Source organism: Fukomys damarensis, unplaced genomic scaffold, assembly GCF_012274545.1.
Source record: "Fukomys damarensis isolate Sample0158 unplaced genomic scaffold, DMR_v1.0_HiC HiC_scaffold_36, whole genome shotgun sequence".
Lineage (NCBI taxonomy): Eukaryota > Metazoa > Chordata > Mammalia > Rodentia > Bathyergidae > Fukomys > Fukomys damarensis.
In genome coordinates, this window is record NW_022900948.1 from 34063372 (window position 1) to 34086003 (window position 22632).

Sequence of the window (22632 nt, forward strand, 5' to 3'; positions counted from 1 at the left end):
GTTTTTTATCCTCTTTATAAATTCCAGTTTCCTTTTCCAATAGATGGTAAAATAATATCATTGTCTTCATACGATCGGTGTAAGCACTATATGTTATAAATGCATAAAATAATTTGGCATGGTTTCTGGTACAAAAAAAACTATGAAATTCAACAACCTGTTTTTATTGATGTTCCTATTATATTTAATTTTGCATTTCAGAGGGTGAAATGGCATGAAACTGGTGTGTAAAGAGGCTATTAAATGTAGACTTTAGAGCCTTTGTTTTTGAGAAAATGAAGAAGGAAATTTGGATGAAAAAGCAGGTAAGAATTAGATTGATAGCAACATGGAATGTGGTTCTGAAGGCTTGAGGCTTTAATGACAGGAGTGTAAAATAGAGATATTTTTGGTTTTCTGTCAGTCAAAGTGTATATTTAGGCATGAAATGGCCTTTCAGTCCTTGTAAATCAATTCACATTGGTGACCTGGCCAAATTCTGTCTGAGAAGGAAATGTTGCTTGTGGCAGGATTTATTCCCTAGCCAATCTTTTCCATTTTCCTGCCAAAATGAGGACCCCTTTCATTGTATGATGGAGAGAGAATGCCACATGTAATTAGAGAGAATGAGCAGAGGGGAAGAGAAACACGGTGAGCATACCACTGTGCTGGCGGAAGTCTCCCAGGAACAGACGGGATGCCTTGTGACAGATGCCTTGGTTATGTTGTTTGTTAAACACTGTGTGGCTGCATTTCACAACATTTCTGAATCTGCCCCTGCATTCCCTGGACATTTTGGCAGAATATAATGGAAACTATTGGGGCTGGGGCTGGGGAGTTAGGTGTGGACAGCAAAGAGAGGCTAGTGATATTGAAGAAGTGAAATTAGTATTCAAAGGCATCTTCATCCAAATATACCATTCTCACAAAATCCCTGGTTATGATGAAGGTCTGAGAGTCATTGCTTAAGAGGTATATTCATTGCATCAATTAAATTCAAATCTGATGAATATCTGAATACCATTAATGGAAATGTGTTAGCTCTGGTGATAGGAATAAGATAAAATACTATACTTACTCTCTCAAAGGATTATAAATCAATTGAAAAACTGGTTAATATAAACCCATGTGTACACACTTGTGCACACGCACATATCAGAGAGATTAAGGAGTAATGCAATTAAAATATCCTGCATTTATTGAAGTTTAATGGAAAGGAGGATAGTAAGAATTAATGAGGGAAGTAAATTTTATTATAGGTGAAAAATGAAGGAAGGGTGAAATTTTGACCCCTGGCAATGTGTGAAGTACAAAATGCAGAAAGAGAATGGGCTAAGGTGGGGAGACTGATGTTAGGAAGGAGTGAGTGATTCTATGGACCTGGAGTATAATACTGTAGAGAGGAGAAGTACGTACAGGAAGAAGACAAATTGGAAGTTTACCAAACATAAGAAGATACTTGCATAGGAAAAGCAGGGACTGAAAAAAGAGCAGAAAAGGCAAAGAGAGAGAGAGAGAGAGAGAGAGAGAGAGAGAGAGAGAGAGAGAGAGAGAGAGAGAAAGAGAGGGAGAAAAAGAGAGAGAGAGACTTTTGGCAAAACAGATCCATCGAGAGATGTCTTAACATTTTTGTGACACTTCAGTTTCTTCTTGGAGTTGTTGAAAATTCTCAATGAAATGCATCCTCAGGTGAGAGAAATTATAAAAATGCAGTAGCCTAACTGTTGTCTCAAATCTCTTCTACTGTCAACTCTAATCCAGTTATTCACTCTGCACTCAGCATCTGTCAAAGACAGTGGAAAGTAGGTGTAAATAAATGTTTGGATTCGAGTGAGTTTCACAGTGAGGAGCTAGAGCTGAAGTAGTCTCTGCTCTGTGCCATAAAAGAGGCTGGGGACCAGTTTTATTGATTTCTTTCTTGAAGATGTAGATCCTGGTGCAATCTGACTCTGAAGGATCTTACATCTTTATAGGGAAGGTCAGCATCAGTTCCATAAAGATGTTGTATAGGTCTTCCAGGGCACAGGAGGAGAAATAAGTATTAAACAGTGATCAATAGCTCACCTTATTCCTCTTAGTGGTGGAAAGATACACAGCAAAGAGAAATTCTTACACCCTACGTCAAAACTGAATCCTTCCTCTGCTTTCCCAGACAGCATACTTGATTTCACTCTGGGAGCTGTCATTACCTAGACTAAACCAAAAGACAGTCAAGAGTGCTGACATAGTAAGGTTGTCACATGTCTTGAGGGGCAAAGAGAGAAGAGTGAGCTAACATAATAGGCATTCACATAGTAGAACGTTGCAATGAGTCAATTTGAAGACCAAATAAAAACATTGTCTGTGAGAACAATAAGAACCCTTAAAAAAACTCATTCAGAGTTGGACAAAATAATTTCTGTAACTAAATTGATAACTTTTAAAGTAAAAACAGATTATAAAATGATAAATATAAAACAAAACTGTAGATCACTATTTGCGAAGATATTAAAGATCTGAAATTAAAAGATATGTAGGAAATCATTCTTACTTCCCAATAAAAGGAATAAGAAGTGAGTTCACAAACAGAAGAATCAAAACATAAACATTTGATTCTAATTTTTTCCCCTTATGAAGACCTGCCATGTAAAGGTTCAAGATCCCAATGATGAATGTAACTGTGCTGTATACCTAAAATGTACCATTAAACTCAATGAGAAAGAAAGGTAAACATTGAATCTGTATGTCTGTATGTGTGATGCATGGATTTTTTGAAATTGAGTAATATAAGTGTTAAATAAATGTGTCAACATAGGAAGGCCATATTAAATTTCAAAAAATGCAAACGCCAGCCTATGGCATGATCAAGGTAAAGGGGAGAGAGAAAAGTAAAAGAGTTTTTACAGTCTTTCCTAGGGTAAGGCCAGAAGCAGGAGGAGAAAGGAATGAAAAGTGTTTATTTTCTTGAAAAATTGTAAGTAAAGGGAAAATAATTTTTTGTTGAAAGTGAATATATCATTTTTTTAAATTATTGGCAAACAGCTTTAGAGCTCAAGTATGGAGAGAGTAAATATTAAAGGAAATAAATTATTGAAGAACTTTCAAATTTTTGAAAAAATAGAAGAAACTGATGAAACTATAGGAGTTTACAAATCATTGTAATTGTCCCCAAAGAAATAAAATATAATAAATCAAGTATAATAAAACATAGAAAATATGATTAAATAACAGTAGCAGAAAATGATAGGTTCACAGCTGATTCTATGTAGAATTTCAAGAAAAAATGAAAAAAGCATTAATAGCTAAAATTTACCAATGTATTATACATGAGAAAAAAGCAAAATATAATGAAAATTTAAAAATATATAAATTATTTATGTAAAATGTAAAGTGTAAGTACATAGAAGGAATTAAGCATATAATTTTGACTTCTCCAAATAAAATTGACTTCTCTAAAATTCAGTTGCTATTAGATTGTGTTAAGCATCAAAATATATGCTATATGTTATTTACAAAAACATACTTAAACATATTTAGTAATAACGTAGATCAATTACAGTGGGATAGCCTAAGATATGTTATACAAATGCAAACAGTAGCAAATGACCAAAAATGAACCTCAATGATAACAATATTAATATAAAAATTTAAACTTTCCAAAGCAACCAACACAGTAAGTAACACCAGAAAGCAAAATCCACTAAAATGTGAGAACTTGCTAAATATACAGTTACAGAGGCTTCTAAAAGGTATTGTTTAGAATTAAAAACTTCTAACACAAAATTTCATAGGACTTAAGATTTAAATATTAATCACTGTTAACTGAAGGAGAAAATGGAATCATTTCACATGCTTTATAAAATAATATATAATTTTCCTATCTTAAAAATTTAATTTAGTAATATATGTAGCAGGAAAGCAATTCATAATTAAAAATCAAGAGCTATTATAGGTTATAATTTTTCTTAATATCCTTATTTATGAAGTCTATTAAATTTTTTACTAAAATATCTGAAAAAATTGAAATTAAATAAATCTGTATAACATTTAGATTAAAGAAGAAACCAAGATTTAACGAAGAAATCATCTAAAAAGCAATATGTTTGTATTTGCAAAATTCTTCATAATCAAGATAGAAAAATTAGTGCTTATTTATAAGAATTAAAGGCAAAACAAATAAAACTGAAAATAACATTAACTTTTCTGGTTTGAAAAACTATAATAGTATACAAGATCCTAATGGGATAATTAAGAGTGTGAAATAGGAAGAAAAGGGCTAAAGGTGTAGGGAAAGTGCGAAGGGTAGGGAAAAGGAAATAAGGGAAAAGAAAAAATACGAGAAAATGAAAAAATGGAAATAAAGAGTTGGTGAATGGAGAGGGGAGGAGGGGGTGAAGGGAGGGCAGGGACAAGGGGAAAATATGAGAACCAAGACCTGTCATGTGAAGGTACAGGATCCCAGTAATGAATGTAACTGTATTGTAGGCCTAGATTGTACCAATAAACAATAGAAAGAAAAAAAATAACATTAACTTTGATCAGGGTGATATTAAAGATGAAAGCTGAAATTTAAAATTATGATGAACAAGAAAAGACATATAGCATGCAAGCTACTGGGTTGAAAAGGAGGTGGAACCGGTTTATTCTTTTTAACACAACTAAGAATGAAATATAGGAATTCATTGTGTTAAAAGTTAAGAAAAATTATGAAGATATAATCACAAGTAAAATGTGATCAACCGATCCTTGCAAATATTTTATGGTACAATTTTATAAATATAGAGAAAAAATTATTTCCTAGGAATCAGTAAATGATTACAGTTGAACTCCAAGAAATAAAAAGGAAATAAAGTTCAAAAAATACCATAAAATATGCTTAACTATCATCACAGCAGTCACTAAAAACGAGTAGGTTCATAGCTAATTATATGTAATGCTTTAAGAAAAACAACCTCAAAAGTATTACAATAAATTATTCCATATTAAAAAGCAGCACTTCAATTTATTTTATAAAGGCAATAGAGATTAAAATCATATTCTGCTCTAGTGCTAATTAGAAAATTTTGATATTTTTCTATACATTTCTATATGCATGTATGTACACATTTTATGCATATGTATATGCTAGATTTGCTCTAGAAATTTATAAGTGGTTCAAACTACTAGCTAGTCTGCTGTATCAAAAATTAAAGGGAAAATCTTAAGATTTCATCAGTAGATAATTAAAAGGTATTTGGGAAAAAAATCAGCTTACTAAGTAAAATTTGTAGATAGACTGTTAAAACTACCTTTAAAACATATGATCCTAATGTATGAATATACAAACAAATTTAAAGTGTTCTACACAAAAAAATCTATATAATAATCTTTATAATAATGTAATTTTTAACATTCTTAAATGCTCTGGCAGATTGAATATAAAATGAAGTCAGGATAATTGATTAACAATAAATGATTAGAGCAGGAAAGAAACCAATAGAATCATAGGAAATTTGAGTAATGTTGCTCTACACCAGAAAAAATATCCATGAATATACTTTCCCATGTGTCCCAGTATAAACACCATTTAGACGTTTAGGAGATGATTTCTGTTTATATAAGATTAAAACATGATGTATAATTAAACATAAATCTAAACCTAAAATTGAAGTATTTACATGCAAGTATGAAAAGATATATAGAGTAATAATGTTAAAATTGTGCTTTTACTCATTGCTATTTTAATTCATGTTTTCTAAAGTATGGATTTCCACTTGGAAACCCAACAGCAATTTTGGAATAAAATTACAAAGTTTACATTTTATAATGGAGAAGAGAACACAAAAGAAAAGCCAAGGAGAATGCCAAAGAATAGCTGAGAAGTAAAGCTGTGTTAAAGATCTTAGAACCCCAGCTTAAATCAATGTCATGAGCTGAATATGGGGTTGGATGGGAGTAAGAAAGACACGAGAACTAAGTGAGAGCAGACATACTTTGCTGAAATAATTCCAAGCACATACAGAAGTACCTGGGAAATACTGGCTAATCTAATTTATAAAGGAGGTTTATTTGGAGGTTTTTATAAGAACCTGGAAATTGATACTAATATAATTCCATTTGTGACACTGAAAAATAATTTCATCAAAGTATGATATATGTACAATCTTAAGTGTTGAAAAAGTTTGAAACTCATCCCACATATGTATATAAACTCATCTGATACACTGTATATAATATACATTATATATATATATACACACACACACACACACACACACACACACACAAATAACATTAGTGCATTTTCCCAAAATCTACCCCTAAACTCTTCTCCAAGAATAACCTCTCTCAACTCTAAAATGATAATTTTCCCCCCATAGGAAGCTGTGAGATGTTACCATTCACGTTGTTGAAAATTATTATTATTATTTTAGTCTCTCATCTCAAATGCTCCATTGGCCAAGTCATCATTGTCCTCATAAAATAATGAGAAGATTTTGGGTAGTTACTGTAAGTTGAGTAGCATACAATTATATTTTGGCCCATATTGAGCCAATCTGAATAACATTTGTTTTTCAAAAAGTTGAAGAATTTGAGGACTGGCAAGATGAATCAGTTACTCAAGTTCCCACTGCTAAGAGGCAAGAGAGCCAAGATTCAATACTATTTTTGGTGTTCATCATTCTATGGCCTGATGATTCTACAATATAAGTTGCTATTAAGATTAAATCAGATAATACTTATGAAGTGTTTAACAGGTGATATACTCTAAAATAAGTGCTTTATAAAAGTGGAAGCACAAGAGTAATGTCAAAGTCATTCAGCTCTTAATTTTGTGTCCAGTTTAGTTTATTAACCTCAAGTTTGCAGGTGAGAAAATTGAAGCTTATGATGGTTAAATTATCTGTTGATTTCTCACAATACCTGGAAGAAGACAGTGATCCTCAGCCATTTCCCTCCAAATATAATCTTCATTTTCACTTGACAGACCCTGGTTCACCTGCTGCTGAATTTTCCTCCAGATAGAGGGCACACCAAGCTCTTTTCCGCGGGAAGCAACTTTATTCATGCCAGCACTGACTCAGTGGATTCCATTCCAATGGCTGAGTGCTGAATACGGCCTAGTTGCAGCATTTGATACTATGTTTGTGTATTTGTCTTTCTTATATGGGCATTCAATGACATTTTACAGTCTGGCTGGGTATCTATTAATGTTCTACAGTCTGGTTGGGTATGACTTATGTTACAGAGTTTCATCAGAACTACACATGTGTATGCAGAGACTATTATTGCTACATTGCAAAAAGTTCTCACCTAGCCAGGTTGGGAGGGCGCCCACACCCACACCCACTGATATTTGGAGCTTAAGCAGTCCAGCTAACCTCTGTGTTGGGTAAATAATCAGTCCTTTTGAGAATCATAGTTCTTTCTCTATTTATTTCAGAGAGATGGTGTAAGGAAGATGAAGAAGATTTGAAATAATGGCATGATAACACGGAAGATTATTGTTTACTTTCCCCTTAGCAACACAACCTGGAAAGTACAACAATTAGGTCACCATTACCTTTAATAATAAGCAATCATTTCAGACTAAGAAAAGAACTGTGCGGTTTGATATACGCTCCCATTATGATTTCATAACATGCTTAATTGCCCCCAGAATGGAGTTTTATCTCCCTAGTGAAGAGTTGTTATGCTTTATTTCACAAAGGAGTGACAAAAAACTTAGCATGCTTTTTCTTTTTTTGGTCATTTTGGAGGGTGGAGAAGGTATGGATAACTGAGGCATAGAAATATCACGAACATTTAAATAAAACCAGTGATCCGTATCTACCAACTTCCAAAAGCCAATGATCTTACACCAGTAGGAAATAGACTTCCTATCACAACATATCATGTAAGTACATCTACCACAAAAGGACTAAAAGAATCATATCACAGAGAAGTATGTGCACCCATGTTTATAGCGGCACAGTTTGTAATAGCTAAATCTTGGAAACAACCTATTTGCCCATCCGTTGGAAACTGGATAAAGAAGATGTGGTTTTTCTATAAAATGGAATATTACTCAGCCATAAAGAGCGAGAGAATAGATTCATTCATAGGAAAATGGATACATATTGAAGATATACTCCTAAGTGAAATAAATAAGTCCCACATGTGTAAATACCAAATAGTTTCCCTGGTGTGAATATTCTGCAACAATGCATAAGATTCTAATAAGATTACTGACATTTAGAAATGGGAGGAAAGGAGCTAAAGGTGTAGGGAAGGTGTGATACGTAGGGGAAGAACAAAAAGGGAAAAGAAAAAAATGTGAGAGAATGAAAAGATGAAAATAAAGTGTTTGTAGATGGGGAGGGGAGGAGGGGGTGAAGGGAGGGCAGAGGTAAGGGGAAAAAATGAGAATCAAGACTTGCCATGTAAAGGTACATGATCCCAACAATGAATGTAACTGTACTGTATCCCTAAATGTACCAAGAAACTCAATAAAAAAAATAAAAATAAAAAAAAAATAAAAAAAAAGGACTCTCTTAATACTAGTCACCCATTTTTCCTGTTATCAGGAAACAAGGCATATCAAACTCCCTCTAAATACTCCACACCTTTTTTTTTCTTCATTATCTTGCTCTGTAAGTGCTTCTTAAGTAGAGTGGGTCATTGACTTACAAATTTGATCAGTTCCTTAGGGCTGGTTGTGACTAAGTCAATACAGCTGAGATCTGGAAGTTTACCTGGGTGCATGCTATGGATAACAAGAGGCAGATGAATCTTCCAGTAACTTAATTAAACCATTTGTAAGTCAGGCTGTTTGTAACTTGAGGGTCCACTGTATCTCCTTCAACTTCTCCCCCTTACATAGTCACTCACTTACCAAGAATCATTTGAAATGCCCCAGCTTTCTCAAAACTTTCTCCACTACTTTTGATTGGGTTGATATTTTTCATTTCATTCAAGTGCACTTTATTTTCATTAATGGCTTATTCCTATTTTCTGTGATAAAGCCACCTTTTCCCCCTTTTAAAAGTACAACAAAATATGTCCATTTAAAGTATATAACAAATATATAATTATATTAAAATGAAAGTGCATTGTCACTACTCATTCTACTCTCTTTTGCCAGAATATCCCATTTTTAAAATTTGCATTATATAATTTTCCAAATTTTATATGCATTTGAACGCTCCTCTTGGTCTGTGTATATGCTGAACTGAAAACCACTGTTCTGGTCATGGATATATAGCCAAGTTATAATAATAACTATATAGAAAAATAAAGCTAGTTAAGGAGATCAAGTTGATAAGAAATAATCCTATTTGGGGAGGCAACACTTGCACAGCAGAAGCAAAGATGTTCCTCAAAGTAAGTTATAAAATTTCAGAAAAGGAAATACGTTGTGTTTTCCGGAATCCTAAATGTTTCAGAGAAGCCTTCAGCGACTTCTATCAGCATTGCATTACAGAAGGTAGAGATTCACCACGGTGTTAAGCATGGACATGATAGTGAAGACAACAATACGAAGCCGTAAAAGTGGAAATGAGCACAACAAAGGGAGAAAGGCAAGGGAACTCAGCTTCTCACCTGCGGCTGAGTCCTGACCAATCAACACCCTGGACTCAGGGGTACTTCCTGTGCTCTTTGTTCATGTCATTTGTCTGTTTCCTAGCTCCATTGTTGTTTTTCTCCACTAAATTTATTGGTACTTTTTAGGTAAACAGTACAATTACATTCATCATTGGGAACTTACACCTTTACATGATGTATCTTGATTCTTATTTTTCCCCATATCGCTGCCTTCCCTTCACCCCCTCTACCCTTCTTTACAAAAACTTTGTTTCCGGTTTTTTCATTTTCTCATGTTTATTTTTTTCTTTTCCCTTCTTTTCTTTCCCCATCCTTCACACTTCCCCTTTTCCTTTAGCCCTTTTCTTCCTATTTCACATTATCATTTATACAATTTAAACCTTATTTATACATTCAGTTTTTCACACCAGATAAACTATTCAGTATTTACGCATGTATGTTCTATTTATTTCACTTAAGAATATGGCCTCAATGTGCAACCGTTTTGCTATAAATAACTCTAGGTTCTCATTCTTTATGGCTGAGTAGTACTCCACTTTATAGAAAAAAGACACCTCTATCTAGTCTCCAATTGATGAGCTATTGGGCTGTTTCCAAGTTTTAGCTATTACAAAATGTACCACTATAAACATGGATGCATATATATCATTGTGGTGTGATTCTTTCAATTATTTTGGGAAGATACTCAGTAGAGGGATAGCAGAGTCAAATAGGGATTCTAATCCTACTTTTTTGAGCTATCTCCAAAATGATTTCCACAGTAGTTTCCCACCAACAATGGAAAAGGTTTTTTTTTTCTCCCCACAAACCTGCCAGCATTTATTATTGGTTAATTTTTTTTGGTACCGGGGATCGAACTTGGGTCCTTGCGCTTGCAAGGCAGGCCACAGAACCACTGAGCTAAATCCCTGGCCCCAGTTAATTTTTTGATAGCAGGCATTCTTTCTGGGATGAGGTGCAATCTCAGTGTTGTTTTCATCTGCGTCTCCCAAATGACCAATTATGTTGGACATTTTTTCATATATTTATTTGTTGCTTTTACTTGTTTGTCTGAAAAGTGTTCATTTCAGATGTCCATTTTGAAATTGGGTCTCTATATTTGGAGAGTTAGATCATTTTTTTTTTCAGTTCTTTATATATTCTACATAGTAGAACTTTGCCTGAGGAACAGCTGGTAAAAACTTTTCCACACTGTAAATTGGCTTTTAATTTCTCTTGCAGTGAAGAAATGTTTCAGTGAAATGAGATCCCAGCTGTTGATTCTGTGTGCTAGTTCCCATGCTACCGAGGATTTGTTCATAAAGTCTTTTCCTGTGTCAATGTCTTTGAGAGTTCTACCTAACTTATCTTCCAGCAAGTTCAGTGTTTCTGTTTTAATATTTATATATTTAATTCACTTGGATTTTAGTTTAGTGCATGGTGAAAGATAAGCATCTAATTTTAATCTTTGGCAGACTGAAACCTAGTTTTTTGAACACAATTAATTGAAGAGGCTATCTTTCCTCAAGTAGGATGGTCAGATTCTTTGACAAAGATGAGGTGAGTACATCTGGAATTGTTTCTGTGAATTCCAATGTATTCCACTGACCCTCTGGTCTGTTTCTTTGCCAGTACCATGCTGTTTTTATCGTAGTGGATTTTTAGTATAGTTTTAACTTGGGGATTGTGATATCCCCTGTCATGACTCTGTTTCCTAGAATGGCTTTTGCTATTCTAAGTCTCCTCATTCCAAATGATATTTTGGACTGTTTTCTCTACTTCTGTGAAATATACTGTTGGAATTTCAATCAGGATTGCATTGAATCTATATAGCAGTTTTACAAGTATGGCCATTTTCACTATGTTCATTCTTCCTACTCAGGAACAAGGGATATCTTTCCATTTTCTTACATCCTCTTTGATCTAATTTTTCAGAATGCTGTAGTTTTCAGTGTAGAGGTCTATCGCTGCCTTCAGTAGACTGATTCCTAGATAATTCATTTTTTGGATGCTTTTGTGAAAGAAATTGTTTCCATAATTTCCCTCTCAGTGAGTCTGTTATTTGTGTACAAGAAGGCTATTGATTTTTGAGTGTTGACCTTGTATCCAGCTACTCTGCTGAATCTTTCAATTAAGTATAGAGGTATTTTGGCAGAATTTTGGGGGGTCTTCTATGTAGAGTATCCTATGGTCAGAAATAATGACGATTTAACTTTTTTATTTTCCTATCTTTATTGCTTTTATTTTTTCTTATCTAATTGCTGTGGCTAATATTTCCAAAATAATGTTGATCAGTAGTGGTAACAGTGGACATCCTTGTCTTGGTCCTGATTTTGGCATGAAGATTCTCAGCTTTTGGCCATTTAGTATGATGTTGCCTGTTGGTTTTTTATAGGTAGCTTTTATCAAGTTGAGGTAAAGAGCATCTATTCCAATTTTCTGCAGAGTTTTTATCATGCATTGGATTTTGTGGAATGCTTTTTTGCATCTGTTGAGGTGATCATAAGGTGTTTTTTTTGTCCTTGACACTGTCAATATAGTATATTACATTCATTGATTTATTTATGGTGAACCATCCTTGGTCCATGGAATAAATCTGACCTGGTCAGGGTGCATGATCTTCTTGATGATCTTCTGCATTTTTTTTGCCAGTATCTTATTGAGAATTTTTGCATCTATGTTCATTAGGGAGATTGGCCTGTAGTTCTCTTTTTTGTTTGGGTCTTTTCCTGGTTTTGGAATCAAAGTAACACTTGCTTCCAGGAATGAATTTAGAAGTATTGCTTACTTTTCAATTTCATTGAAAATTTTAAAGAATTGTGGCAATAGTTATTCTTTAAATGTCTTATAGAATTGAGCAGTGAAGCCATCAGGACCTGAGCTTTTCTTTGTTCATAAATTTTTAATTACATGTTCTATTTCACTGGTTGTAACTGGGATGTTAAGAATTTTTTATCTTCTTTGTTCAAATTTGGCAATTCATATATATCTAGAGATCTGTCCATTTCTTCTGTGTTTTTCATTTTATTACAGTACAAGTTCTCAAAATAGGAATAGATGATTTTCTGGACTTTTTCAGGACCTATTGTGAGTTCACCTTTTTCATTCCTAATTGCATAAATTTCAGCCTTTTCTTTCCTTTTTTTTCTTGGACAAGATTAGCTAAGTATTTATTGATTTGATTTAGTCTTTTGAAAAACCAACTCTTTGATTCATTGATTTTTTTTTTTGTATTGTTGTCTCAGTCTCCACTGCATTGAATTCTGCTCTGATCTTTATAATTTCCTCCCCTGTACAAGCTTTGGGTCTTTCTTGCTCTTCTTTTTCTAGGATCTTAAGATTGAGTATTAGGTTGTTTATTTGAGCTCTTTCTGTTTTCCTAGTATGGGCATTCACTGCTATGAATTTCACTCATAGAACTGCTTTCATTTTCGCCCATAGGTTCCTGTATGTTGTATTGGCATTATCATTTATTTGTAAATACTGCCTAATTTCTTCTTTATTTTCCTCTGTGAACCATTAGTTGTTCATGAGAATGTTATTCAATTTTCATGTGTTAGGGAAGTTATTGTGGTTTCTTACGCTATTATCTCCAGTTTAATTGCACTACTGTCTGATAATATACATCGGATAACTTCAATTCCTTCGCATTTATTGAAAAATGTTCTATGTGCTAGTATGTGTTCTATTTTCGAGGATGACCCATGCAGCTGAAAAGAATGTATATTCTGATTTTGTGGGGTGGAACACTCTGTAGATGTCTATTAAGTCAATTTTTTCAAAAGCTTGTTTCAGTTCTAGTATTTTGTTGTTGATTTTTTGTCTAGATGACTTTTCTGTTTGTGACAGTGGGGTATTGAGGTCCCCACTACAATTGTATTAGTGCTTATTTGGTGTTTTGTGTCCATTAATATTTGTTTTGTTATAGTTGGAAGCATTAGTATTTGGTGTGTGTATATATTTATGATTGCCATCTCTTGCTCTTGGATTATTTCCTTTACTGGGATGTAGAGAACTTTTTTCTCTTCATTAGCTTTGATTTGAAATTTACTTTTTCTGCAAATAAGATGGATATCCCAGCTTTTTTCTGTGTTCCTGTCACATGGAGAACTGTTTTCCATCCTTTACTTTCAGTCTATGAGTTTCTTTTTGAACTAGGTGCATTCTTGTTTACAGCATATTGTTGGATTTTACTTCTTAATCCATTCTTCCAGTCTGTTTCTTTTAATTGGTGAATTGAAGCCATTAACATTGATGGTTGTAACTGATATGTATTGACTTACCATTGTAATATTAGTGCCCTGTTGTTGTCCCTTTTTAGTTTTTCCCCCTCTTCACCTAATTTTTTAAACCTAATAGATTTTATCTGTTGGGCCTCATGGAGATGTTCCCTCCATTGTATTTTTCAAGGATATTGTTTATAATTGTTTGGAGTGCTGGTTTAGTATTCATGAAGTTTCTCCTGTGTGGTGTTCTCTCTCATGGAAGTATCTTATTTCCTGTCAATTTTGAAAGATAGTTTTGTAGGATACAGCAGTCTAGGTTGGAGCTTGTTTTCTTTTAAGGTTTGAAATACCTAACTCCAAGCCCTCCTTGACTTGAGAGTTTTTGTTGAAAAGTCTGCTGTGATTCAGTGGGCTTTCCTTTGAATGTGATTTGTTTATTTTCTCTAACTGCATGTAGTATATTATTCTTCTATTGAGTTTCTGGGATCTTGATTTTTATATGTGTAGGCTTAGATTTTTTTGATCATGGCTAGATGGAGTCCTATATGCCTACTTATCTGTATATCAAATTCTTCTGCTCTGTTTGGGAAGTTTTGTCATTTGTACTTTCTCCTGCTTTTTCATGGACTACTATAAGTCTTTTTAAAATTAATTTTATTGGTTCATTTAATGTATACAATATAATGACATTCCTTGTTGGAAATTTGTACCTTCACATAATCAGTCTTGGTTTTTATTTTCCCCATTCCCCTGCACTCCCTTCAACCCCTCCTTCCCTCCCTATCTACAAAGCCTTATTTGCACTGATATTCATTTTCTCATATTAATTTGATTCCTTTCTTTCCTTTCCCCCTGCCTCTTTTCCCCTTCATCTTTATCCCTCCTCTTCATATTTCACATTATCTAGTATATTATTCTTCTTTGCATCATCTAGGAGGTGTTGGATTGATTTCTCATGGTCCTTTACTGTTTTTAAGAGATCTCTCTTTTCATGGTCACTTTCCGCCATTCCTTTTTCTATATCTGATACTCTGTCTTCAGAATTGTTTAGTCTATTGTACATACTTTCAATACAGTTTTTAATCTCCTGAATATCTGTTTGAATCTGTTTCATAGATTCCATTTCTTTCTTATGTTAGGGATTCAAGGTTTCCATTTCTTTCCTGTACTGGACATTCATGGCTTCTATCATGGTCCTGAACTCATGTACTTTTTTTCTGTTTCTGTTCTAGATTCTCTAATCATATCTTTCATTCTGCTCACCATCCTGAAGTTATCTAGGAAATTATTTCTCTTTTGAATTTTTCTAGAGCCTCAATCATCTGTTTTGTTACTTCCTATGCTATCAATTCAGAATGCCCTGAACAGGTTGATTGTCAGACTTTTCCACCTCATTTCCCTTAGAATTTGCCTTGCTGAGCTGGAAGTCTGTGTTTGTGCCTTACTTAAATGTTTTCTCATTTTTATTTTTGTTGTTGGTACTGTCCTTGGTTTAATTCTTGGGTTAATACTTATATCTTCCAGATATAGCTGGTCCTTAGGTTTTGAGTCTCTAATGACTTACAGACACTCTCATTTTCATAATACCAGGAAGGACAGCTGATTAGATCAATTACAAGATCTTACCCCAAGTGACATAATCAGCAACACAATAGCATCGAGCACAATTTAAAATTGACAATTTGTGGTAGCTATTAATCTATCATTTTTAACCTTGTGAATTAAGTCAAAATTGAGAACCAGCCCAAATTATGTTTATAGTGAATAAACTCTTCAATATGGCAACTTTACCCTTCAGGATGGGGATTTAGAAGAAGTTGGGAAGAAAAGGATAGATAGGTAGAAGGATAGGAGAAGGTTTAAAGTGAGGCCAGAGGACACAGGAAGATCATGTAAACTCTAGGAAGCTGTTGAAGTCAAAAGGGAAAGACAGAATGAAAAAACAAAGACAGGAATAGAACTCACAAACAGCAATAAAGAAGCTAAACTGTATTCCCTTTCTTTTGAAATTGATGACAATTGAGAGAAGGAAAAAGACAGAAGAAAAAGAAAGAAGAAATCTGAATTAGAGCAAGAATAGGAACTAAAAGGGAGATGAAGAACAATGTGGGACAGTGAGAGATTGAAAGGGAAAGAGAAAAAGAAAAAAGGAAAAAAGAATTTGAAAATTGGAAAAGATAAAAATTAAAAATGAGAGGAAAATAAAAAACTTTTAATAAAAATAAAAATGAAGGGCCTCCTTCAGGGTATGTCCCTTCTGTCACAACAGACCTTGTGGGCAGCATTGTGCAGATCTAAGTCAATTAGTCTCAGCAAGCCTGCAGCAGAACCCTGAGATTCAGGCTGATTTCTGGCTGCAAGGCTGTGTTTGAACTCTCTGACCTCCTACAGGGTTGAACTCTGCAAGGTTCTGTTGCAAGTTCCAGCTGCCCTTCCCCTGAGAATAGTCCAGGTTCCAACGAGAGGTGGTGATTCCTCCAACTTACCAACCATGGTGGTCTGGTGTGCCCTTATTGCAGAGATTCTCTTCACTTTTCCAGTGGGCTTCATCTAGCATCAGGGAGCCTTAGAGAGGCCCTCTTTCTGTTGTTTGCTTCGACTCTATCTTCTGGAGATTAGTACAATGGCCTTTATGATCCCCTGTGTCTCTGCGGTGTGAATCCAGGTGCCAGCACAACCAGGAGGCCAGAGGTGGTGAAGGGGGGCACTGGGATAATGTGGTGCCCCCATTCGGCTCCACTCCTTGCTGGTCTGCACTGATTGAAGGCCCTAGGGCTCTGAGTGTGGGGTAGCAGCCTAGCTCCATGCTGCTCCAGCACTCCTCACCAGTCTGTGCTACTTTCCATCATTTTAAAAAGAAAATTAAGTTCTATGTTGCATGTCTTGTCAGGGTTTTTTCCTGATACCTGCCTTTAGGGACTCCTTTCATCAGGTATGGTATGGTCTTATGGGGGATTGAACCCAGTACCCTCACAGTGAGCTACATCTCCATCATTTTTATGTTTCATTTGGAGGCAGGGTCTTGTTAATGAGCTAAATTACCTATGCTGTGCTCAAACTTGTTATACTCTTGCCTTAGTCTTCCAGAGTCCTGGATTCTAAGATTACAGGAGTGTGTCATCGCACCCATCTGCAGATGACTTACTTTCTACACACACACGCACGCACGCACACACACACACACACACACACACACACACACTTCAGTTTTGTCTTATTAGCTACATTAATCACAAAATAATAAATTCAACATGTCTTAAGTTTCACTTTCATAAATGCTACTAAATTTTTACTAAATTGAACATTAAACTCTTAAAACACTCATAAGTCCCCCTCATTCATACTCTGACAACTGCACATATATTTTCCACCATTACTTACCACATATAGCTGCATTAAATACAAGCATTTAATATAATTTGATTATATAATAGTGTTCACAGGTGAGCCATGTAGTTTCTTAATTTTCTTAGTCTTTTGGACAGCTATAATACAACACCTGAACTAACAGAAGTTTATTTCTTGTTGTTTTAGAGTTGAGGCAGTCTAGAATCAAAGTGTCTGCAGACTCAGGGTCCACTATGTACCATCTCTCTGATTCCAGTATTGGGTCTGGGATGCTGAGTCCCTAGTGGGCAGTAACACTGTGTCCTCATATTCTGGAAGGAAGGAAAACACAAAATAAGTAAGGCTCACTCTCTCTAGCCCTTTTGCAAGTCAGAAATCTATGTGAGGTAAGGCCTGCAGGGCTCAATCCCCTCCTAAGGGCCCCACATTTTAATACTATTGCTTTGAGAATTAAGTTTCAACATGAATTTTGGAGGAAACACATTCAAACTATAGCCTTGTGATTATATTTTGTTTCCTTTTTCCCCCTCCTGGAGTTGATAATAGTTTTATTGCTTCCATTTGATTCGCTTTCAGAAGTTCTTTTATTTACAAGTTTCTCAACAAAACCAACCCCAGAACTTCCTTTGTTGCAGTCAGACCCTGCAGTAAGCGTTTATATTCTGAGAAACACTTCCTTCTGGTCCTTTATGCATCCAAATTCACAACTCTCTTCTGGGAATGTCTTTCATCATACTTAAAATGCCATTATTATCATCTTTTCTGAGTTGGATCTTCTGCATCTCCTCTTTGTTGATTTATAGTTTTATATTACTGATGAATATCTTTTAGTATATTCTTGCATATTTCCAGAGATAAATTGTTGAGATCTTATATGTTTAAAAATGTTTCTATTCTTTTTTGATCCATGATGAAATTCTTCTATAGTATTCTGAGGGAGACTGCAATACTCATTATGCCCCAGAGCAGGCCATACCCAGTTCAGGCTGTGAAGAGTTCACCCCACAATGGGCTTGTTTATTGAAGTGAGTCTAGCCAAAGTCTAGGTGCTGAGGTCAGAGTAAATTGCACCCAAATTCCATTCCCACAATTAAAACCTCCTCAGTAGAAGGATAATGTTCTAAATGCATCCATATAGTTTGTGTATTCGGTTCCTAATTTGAAAGTTCTTTGCATTAGTTTCCATAGAAACTGCATGATTGCATATCTTCACCTGTAGCTCGACTTTATCCCAATTGATTAGTAATAAAAAAATTAGTGACTTGGACAGATCGGTGTCTTTGTCAGTTGCACGACATTTGTCAGCCTGGTGTCCAGCCATCTGTCTGTCTTAGTTCTGTCTTTTAGGTTTTTTTTCCCCCTCAGGCCTGCCTCGTACACTTGGAAGGTGGCTGGAGTCTACTGCAGAGGTTTCCAATAGCTTTTCAGGGATGCACAGTAGAATTCTAATTTCTATGTTTAAGAGGTGATCCAGACAAATGTCACTGTATATAATGATGAGAATACACTGGACAGAGTGATAGTGATTTTCTCTTTTTTTCCCCCATTTTTATTGGTACATTTTAGGTATACGATATAGTTACATTCATCATTGGGATCTCGTACCACTACATGATGTACTTTAGTTCTTATTTTTTTCCTATTCACCAATAATGCTTTTCTTTTTGAACTTAGAGGCATTCCCTTTTTTCTCTGGGTTTTGTATTTTAATAGGGGAATTTGTTCTCTTTGAGATTTAAAATCTGATGGAAATCTTCAATTTAAGTTCAAATGGCATTTCATACATAATTTGAAATTAACAAATAGGGTAAATGTTGAAATTTTTAAAAAAGCATGTTACTGGTAAGTTCACATTGCCATTAATGCCCCTCAAAATGCTCACCTATACTTCAAACACACTTACTTTATTTTTCTCTCCACTTTTTGAGCATCTCTGGAAATCCTCTGTCACGAGTGTCTCTCTTTGCGCTGCCCTGGCTGCTTCCATGCCCTGAAATGATTCAGAACATTTACTCCCTTCTTAGCTGCTGAGACACCGTACTCGACTACCATAAACTAAAGGAGGGGAGGCTTACTTAGGCTCTCGTTTTCATTCCATAGTCTGCTGACTTCGCGGCAAGAAGCGCACGATGAAAGGAATCCATCTACTCATACCGTAGGGGCCGAGAAGCAGAGAGAGAAGGGAGAAGCAGAAGACTGACGTATACCACTGCAGGCCACAGTTCCAGGGACCCAGCTCCTCTCACCAGGCCCCACTTCCCACCACCACGCTCAGCTGCTGAACTCCCTGGTGGATGAATTTCCAGGTGAGCACAGCGTCCTGTGACCCAGTCACCTTCATAAAGCCCTACCTGTAAGCAGGTGTGGCTTTAGGGGAATATTCTGGTTCTAAACCCTCACATTTTTCATTGTCATTTTCAATTTGAGTTGGAGCCAAGAATTCCAGGGTGCCAGATTCTGTGAATAAGAAGAGAAGGAGGACGCACCATAATATTTTGTTAGCTATAAACTGTCAGGAGCGTTTTACATCTACTCAGGACACTCAGGCAGCTGTTGAAATAAAAAGAAAAAGAAATTCCCAGAATGGCTTCAGAAAGCCACAGGAAGAATGGATGCAGGTGTTCAAGCTCAGGGAGAGTTTTTAGGGGTAATAATGCCAATGTGATTTTACTATAATATTTTTAAATCTAAATATTCATTGTATACGTTTTGGGATCACACCTCATTTTATAATCCATACATATTTATATGCATATATATGTATAACTGTATTTATTTACCTTTTCTGTGTTTTCTCTTTCTATTACTATCACACTATCCCTCTCCATCCTTGGAGAAATTTTTTTCTTCCTTGTTTTGTATATCTTTGATATTTGTATGACTTTATAGAGATTCTCCAAAACTTTTCACCAATCCAACTCCTGAATTCTTTAAAAATTATTTTTAAAACACTGATTTGAATCGTTTTGTTTCTGAATTCTCTTAATTTTTTTTTGTTTCTTTTTTGTTTTTTTGAGACAGGGTCTCACTATGCAGGTGAGACTGACCTGGAACTCACTATATAGTCCAGGCTGGTCTTGAACTCCCAGCGATCCTCCTGCCTCAGCCTCCTGAGTGCTGGGATTACAGGCCTGAGCCACCAGCCCGGCTTGAATTATCTTAATTCTTTAGTGAAACCTACTCTGTTGCACTAAGGATTCTAACAAATGTGAGTGTATGTTTGCTTTACACTTTCTGTTACTTCTCCCTGGTTACTGTTTATCAACCTTATACTAACTTTACAGTCTATTTTCCATATAGCAGCCAGATTGCCCCTTTAAACAAGTGGCCTATGCTTTACAACAATAATGATTAAGTGAGGAAGTCATCATTGCATTAAAAACAAGTAATACAAATGCATTCAAAGTGGAAAGTGGTAAATTGCCTAAAGTCCTACCATTTAGCAAAAACTGAAATAATTATTTGTTGGTTATATCACTATGATATCCCTCTCAGGAGAGTATGGAGATAGATATAGATACATATATGTATATCTATATGTATATATTCTGGTCTAAGGGATATACAGAGGTAAATTGATAACTAGGGAGATAAAAAATGTGATACTATTATAAAAGCTATTTTATTTATCATATAGTTAATAATTTATAAGTGCCCTTCATGAAGTCCTGGTGTTTGCATACATCACAGCACAGTTTCAAATGTATACGAGCTAATAAATAACACGTCATTTGTGATAAGGAAACTAAAATTTCATTCTCACAACATTCTTTAAGTACACAATATATTGTTACTAGTTATAGTCGCCATGATAAATAATGGACCCCTGAATCCATTCCTATTAATTGAAGATGTGTATCCTTTGACCAATATCTTCCCAACCCCCTGAATTTCGAGCCTCTGGAAATAATTATTATATTACCTGCTTGTATGCGTTCAACATTGTAAAATTTAACACATATGTGACATCAGGAAGCATTTGGCTTTCTATGTCTGGCTTGTTTCGCTTCACATAGAATCCCGCAGAGCTGCTTTAAAATACAGTTTAGTTCATTAAATGCAATTTTACCTTGAATTTGCTACTAATAAACAAATGTGCAGAAGTAGCACAAGATAGTTGATGAAAGTCAAATAATCTGTACTGAAAAGATACATTAGTATGTGAAATATTGTAGAATTAAAAATAAAACATTTTAAGTTATTAACGTATTTGGAACCATCTATTTCCATTTTAGAACAATTCATTGACTTGCCGTGAACAAACGAGCACCATCATGTTCTCTCTCTCACCAATCCTCTTTTCTCATGTGCTATTATTAGCAAAGTTAACACCGTTTACCCACTCGGCCTGGCACCACAGTTCTCACAGTTGTTTCATTTTAATTGTGTACTGGATTGGATTCTGTGTTCTCCCCTGCTCCTGTTCCCATGGCTTCTTCATTTCCAATTACTTTGGCAGCATTTATGATTTTGTTTATCTGATTTCATCTTTCAGAAGTGTGTTATTTATGCATTTTAATAGCATATTTTTTAGCCCCATCTACTCAAAATACCATCATTTCAACATATAATCAACACAAAATGATTACCATCTTCTAGAGTCTTTTTCCTACTGAGCCGGCAGTGTCTGGTGTGAATTTTACACATAGAGCCTTTCTTAGCCCCGTGTGCTACATGTCAGGTGTTGAGCAACACCTGCGGTTTCTGGCTGCAGTCCTGGAGGCTCAGTTCCAGACGTCCTGCTTTCCTTTTTTACTCTGTCAGTCTCCTGTTACACTGTGACTCCACCGCACATTTTGCTAATTGTGCTACCCCGCCTTAGAAAGGTTCTAACAGTGTCCACTTTTATTCACCTGTGTTTTTTTTCTTCCTCTTTTTATAAAAATTTTACATTGAGGTCAACATGTGATTGCATAAATGGATAAAAAAGCTTTACAAAGAAGTGATGGCGAATTGTGTGGACTGTGTTCCTTGAGTGTGTTTGCGCTTCACAGTGTCTGCTTTCTGCCTCTGAATGCAAAGTAGCGGTGCTTTGGAAAGTAGCGGAGCTCCTGGCAGTCTATTTACAAACTGATCTCTGTTTCCCTTTTCACTCAGCAATACCCAGGTGTATTTATTTGGGCTCAAAAGCTCTATTAATGTCTGATCACTAGAGGATATTCTTTAGCTTTTGTATTTCCCTCCTTCCTTCCTTCCTTCCTTCCTTCTTCCTCTTTCCTTCCGGTCTCCCTTTCTCTTTTTCTGTTGTTAGTGGACACGATCCCTCCCATTCTTCTTTCGTCAACTCCCCCACCTCCTTCTAATGCTCTTCTGCTCACACAGGGCCACTGCTCTATCTTTCTTAAGGACGATGACATTTGCTTCCTTTCAGATTTAATTTATATCAGATGGACAAATAGCCACCTCACTTCAAGGGGGCTTTCCCTGGCCGTCCCATATGGAGAGCACAGCCATACTGACCTGTGATTCACCCTAGCAGTGTGGACGTGCCGTCGCCCATAGCAACGGGCTAGTTCAACTGGTGGTCTGATCTGTTGAACGGTTTACTGGTGGTCTG

General features: G+C 35.4%; 1 long non-coding RNA gene across 2 annotated transcripts; it reads right to left on the minus strand.

Annotated features, from left to right (window-relative positions):
- Nucleotides 1-1565: 1565 nt before the first annotated feature.
- On the minus strand, nucleotides 1566-22577 carry LOC104873001. Of its 2 annotated transcripts, none has more exons than XR_783340.1 (7): nucleotides 22536-22577; nucleotides 19427-19532; nucleotides 19151-19219; nucleotides 18979-19065; nucleotides 17109-17386; nucleotides 2044-2173; nucleotides 1566-1762 (listed from the first exon to the last, which is right to left on the minus strand). It is a non-coding gene; the product is annotated as an uncharacterized LOC104873001 (long non-coding RNA). The 2 variants fall into 2 exon arrangements; XR_002025895.1 differs by lacking the exon at nucleotides 22536-22577 and adding an exon at nucleotides 20998-21099.
- Between the last annotated feature and the right edge of the window lie 55 nt (nucleotides 22578-22632).